The following is a 5,390-nucleotide window of genomic DNA, read 5'->3' as shown; positions in this document are numbered from 1 at the left end:
GAGGAGTGGACAGGACAGGTGACCCAAACCTGACCAACGGGGTATCCCATCCCATCTGCATCATGCTCAGTATAAAAGCTGTGGGATCAAAGGGGTCAGTGTCTGTTTTCAATGGCCAGTGTCTGAGGAGGACTCTGTTTGTTCATCTCCCTTTGATTCCAATCCATGCATTCCGGAATCCAGTTCCAGAATCCAGCTCCCATCCATCACTGAGTCCAGCCTGGGATTTTCCCAGTGCCTGCTGGTGATCATCATCCTGGAAGTTTGTTATGGTTTTGAATGTGTCGTATATATTTCATTATTTTTGTATTAATATTATTATAGGGGTTTTTTATTATTAATATTTAATTAAAATAGTTTAGTTTCTTTTTCAAACCTTAAGTTTTTTTTCTCTCACTCTATTCTCTCCTCTCCTCTGAAGGGAGATAGGTTGAAGAGAGCATCTGTCATTCGGTTAGTGGCCAACCCAGCTCAAACCACAACACTGGACAAGAGAAGGCACCAGGGAGACCTTATTGTGGCCTTTCAATCTTTAAAAGGGGATTAGAAGAAAGATGGGGACAGACTTTTTACCAGGGCTGGTAGTGATAGAACAAGGTGCAACCATTTTGAATTAAGAAAGGGTAGATTTAGAGTAGATATTAAGAAGAAATTCTTTACTGTGAGGCACTGGAACAGGTTGCTCAGAGAAGTTGTGGATGCCCCATCCCTGGAAGTGTTCAAGGCCAGGAGGGACAGGTCTTTGAGCAACGTGGTCTAGTGGAAGATGTTTCTGTGGTCTTTAAAGGTCCCTCCCAACCCAAACCATTCTCTGATTCTGGGAAATAGCCAAAATGTTCTTACAAAATTACAATAAAACATCAATTAATCTCTATTCAGGCACAAATCCATAGTACTATTGAAGGCAAAGTTTCACCTAGGCAGGGTAACTTAGAAAACCATTGTCTTCTGATTTAAAACTGTTCTTTAGAAGAGAAACTGTTTTTTCGCTTATCTGGACAGCATCAAGCATGCAACTGCTATCACAACACAAAGTGATACAACCCACAAGCAAAAAGACAAATTTAACCTAATCATTGTCAGGTACATCTTCAGGGCAGCCTTAGGACTATGTCTTCCTTTCAGATTGTGTTCCATTTTATAAAAGCTTCACCTTAAACAGGTATTAGACAAACTGTACACTGTGTAATCAGCCCCTTGATTATCACAGTTGGGGTTCCATGGTTTTGCCCAAAAGTCTCCTGTGGGCTCAGACTCACAGTAACCAGCCCAGATTCTCCAGTTTCTAAGAGGTCAAACAGTCCATACCATTATCCTCAAGATGCAGGGAGCCCTACACGCTCTTAAGGCAGCCCAATTTTTCCTTGAGGCTGTTGTTAAGGAGAAGTAGTGATCTGCATCTAGCTGAAGAAACATTTAATTGAATCTTTTATTAATTATGCAAGGAAGCCAATAATTTTCCACCCTGTAATTATTGTTATTTGTTCAGCTTACAGCTCTTTTATAAAGTAGCATGCTTCAGTTCCAGCTGTCTGGAACTGTTGTACAGATGTACACTGGCAGGTGTCAAAAGCAAAGGAACTGAAGAAAGAAAAGGGCTACATGGACCAAACAATTCAGAATAATTCTACTACCAGAAAATTACTACTTCATGGGCAGTTTCCTTGGACTATAAAAATTAGAGACTTAAAAGCTGTCTTTTATTTATAAACCAAGGTGATCTTTGTGTTTATTATTTCATGTACCTTTTTTTGTAGTTTTAAAACAACAAACAAAGACCAGTTTTGTGCCTAAAGCCAGAACAATTCCATCACTGCCAAGTTAGAAGAAGTGAGTACAAACCGAGAAGGAAGTTGTTACTGATTGGGAGCGAGCAAGTCACCAGCTGAGTAGTCTTATTCCAAGACTATAAAAAGCCTGAACAGATGAAGAGCCAAGCACCTAGGTGGGAGTGAGAAAGTATCACTGCAGAAAATGTGAATATTGTTACACTGAACCCCATGGTAATGTTCACTCCTCCACTAAGTGCAGCAAATACCCAGTTTAATCACAATTAGAGACTAACTAAGGGTGACCAAAAGCACACCCTTCTATCAGACTGTTTCAGAAGCATTGCATGAATTCAGACAAGACTGTGAGACTCAGAGAGCGAGTACAACTCTTATGAAGCTCTGCTATTGAAACAATATGGCCTATGAACTAGAATAATATCCTTTCCGTGGGCTTCAACTATTAACAGCACAGATCAGTCAGACCTTAAATGTTTAAACACCTTACCCTGAAAGTAAATTTCAGTTTCTGGGAGACATGTTAAAGTGAATAAAAAGATGACAATGTTGAGAACCAGCTTTAATGAAATGAAGAAAGGATGACAGCTTCTATCAAAATAGCATTTATGCACCATCAGAAAAGCCTTATCAAAACCTAATTTATCAAGTTAGCTTTGTTCTGCCTTACATCTATTCTCTAAGTAACAGAAACATTCAAGGCAGCACATAAATCTATGATGGTGATGTATTAAAGCAGCATGCTATAAGGGAGGTTACGGGAAAGCCATTTCACCAGCACTAGCACATCCATGTAAAACGCTACACACTGAAGCTGCAAAAATCTAAACTATATGAACAGTTTTTACTTCGGTACAAAGTATTCATAATGTCATCAGCACAAGGATTCAGATCTCAGACTTTTTTCTTCAAACCTCAAATGAGGTTTCTTGTTCAAAAAACCACTCAAACACTTGCCTCTGTGTCTTTTGGCACTTAAATGACCTGATTTTTGTGCTTCACACTTCTGAAAAATCAGGACGCTTATTTGCATTCCTGAGTAAGAATACAGATGTCCGTTCCCTCACTTCCCTACAGACAGAGGCTCTCATTTGTAGCACACAAGGAAGAATGGGGACTGAGATCACAAGACTACTGTTAGTCCTGCTTGATTTTAGGCAAGCCATTTCTGCACCCAGAAGCATTATTACCATGGCAATAAGTGGATTGCAAAAGTGGATTTGTTATCAGACCCTTGATTATTCTGCAGATGTTTTAAATTTATTGCTACCCAGCTTAATGTTCCCTAACTTAACTGTTTTCAAACTCTTTACAAACACAGTTTAGCAATTAGAACACAGCATATAATTACTCTTTTTAATAAAAATAGATATTAGAAGACAGCACGTTTTATTAAATTGACTATGACTCAAAAGGAAAACACTTTTAATCAAAGGACTGAGATGTTCATTACGTAAATTAAACTATTCAAATATTGTAACAGGAGTACCTGTAAGATTTGTATCAAGTCTAGCTTCTTCATCAAATACATTCCACCAGGCAACATGCCTCCTTAAGTATTCACTTAAAACTTAAGCACAAAACACCCCACATACTTAAGTGCTTTGCAGCAATTTCTATCACACTGGTGTGTAATTCACAAAAGCAAGCTCATAATATATAGCGCTGATAGAACAGTAACGTACCTGGAGCATGACAAATTTCCTGCACCAATACAATATTTCATTTTGTTATTGTTGCTGTAAGGTTGTAGAATACCCTAAACCCCACAAGGAACAATTACCTATACTGACAGCACTGGTGCAACTTCATTGCCTTATAACCTCAGCTACAGGACAAGGAAACAAAATACACAGCTGCTTCTTTCAAAAGTGAGGAAACTTACGGGAGAAAATGTTATGACCAATTGCCACTGGCAGCCAAGTACTGCTTAGGTTTTTTTTAACAAGTTTTCCATCCTCACCTTGGCAAATACATCTTTCACGAGCACTGAATCCATCTTAAATAGAAAGGGCTGGTGTTTGACTTGACTCGTCAACACAAATTTATACATATAAATCATTGTACTTTTGAACATAATTAATCAATTAGTTAAAACAGGATCTTCACACATCCACTTTCATGGCAAACTGAGGTGTTTCCTGAGGCAAGGAAATACATTTAATGTAAGTGCAAAACAGTTTTTCAGCTGCACTGGTTCTCCACAGCAACTACATGCCAAGCAACTGGGTTCCACCACAGTTCTCAACTGTCTGCCACCACAGAAGGAACCAGAGGAAAAGGTTACGCATTTTCTAGCTCCTGTTCCCAACTCCTATGTCTCAACACATAGGTGAGAGAGGATAAACTGAAACTACAAAGTTAAGTTGCCATTTCTAATCTGAATTCCTTGACTGCATAAAGTGAATTTGAAAACTGAACTAACCACTGACTTGGGGTAGCACCCTTCATGTATCACCCCTCCATCCTTTCTTAATTCAAGGGATTGCCAAAACTCCTTCTATTGCAAAAATCACCCAGCTCAGATGACCTTGGCACTCCCCCACCTTCAATTGTTCATTACTAATCCTGTGGGCCTCGATGCTCCACACTTTCATTGCTTCTCTGAAGTCATTCAGTTCTACTGGGAAGATAGGTATTGATCAGGAAATGTTGCAGGGCTACGATCTTGTTAGAAACATGGAGACATGGTAGGATGGCCTGCATCACTGGAGTTCTGCAATTAAGGGATACAGGCTCTTTAGGAAAGACAGGCCAAAAAAACAAGGTGAAGTGGTAGAGTTGCCATTTGCATGAGAACACGGCTGGAATGCACGGAGGTCTGCCTTGGGGTGGACAATGAGCCAACTGAGAGGTGATGGGTAAGGACTACAGAGATAACAGGTATGGGTGACATTATAGTGGATGTCAGCTATAGGCCACCTCACCAGAAAGAAGTTATCCTCCCCCTCTACTCTGGTGAGATCCCACCTGAAGTACTGTGCCCAGCTTTGGAGTCCTCAGCACATGTAGTGATAGGACAAGGGTTAATAGCTTCGGACTGGAAGAGGGGAGATTTAGATTAGATATCAGGAAGAAATTCTTTACTGTGAGGGTGGTGAGGCACTGGAACAAGTTGCCCAGGAAAGCTGTGGATGCCCCATCCCTGTGAGTGTTAAAGACCAGGCTGGATGGGGCTTTGAGCAACCTGCTGTAGTGGGAAGCGTCCCTGCCCATGGCAGGGGGGTTGGAACGACATGATCTTTAAGGTCCGTTCCAACCGAAACCATTCTATGATTCTGTGACTCTTTTCAGTGGTGCCCAGTGACAGGACCAGAGGCAATGGGCACACACTGAAACACAGGAGGATCCCTCTGAACATCAGGAAACACTTTTGTACTGTGAGGATGACCAAGCGCTGGCACAGGTTGCCCAGGGAGACTGTGGAGTCTCCCTCTTTGGAGATATTCAAAAGCTCTGCAGACACAATCCTGGGCAACCAGCTCCAGGTGCATGAGCATGGGGGCTTGACCAGATGATCTCCAGAGGTCCCTTCCAACCCTCAACCATTAGGTGACTCTGTGATATGTTGAGATTTGCCTAAAAGAGGAAAGACACTCCACT

Source organism: Numenius arquata, chromosome 4, assembly GCF_964106895.1.
Source record: "Numenius arquata chromosome 4, bNumArq3.hap1.1, whole genome shotgun sequence".
Taxonomy (NCBI): Eukaryota; Metazoa; Chordata; class Aves; order Charadriiformes; family Scolopacidae; genus Numenius; species Numenius arquata.
This window is presented reverse-complemented; position numbering follows the sequence as displayed.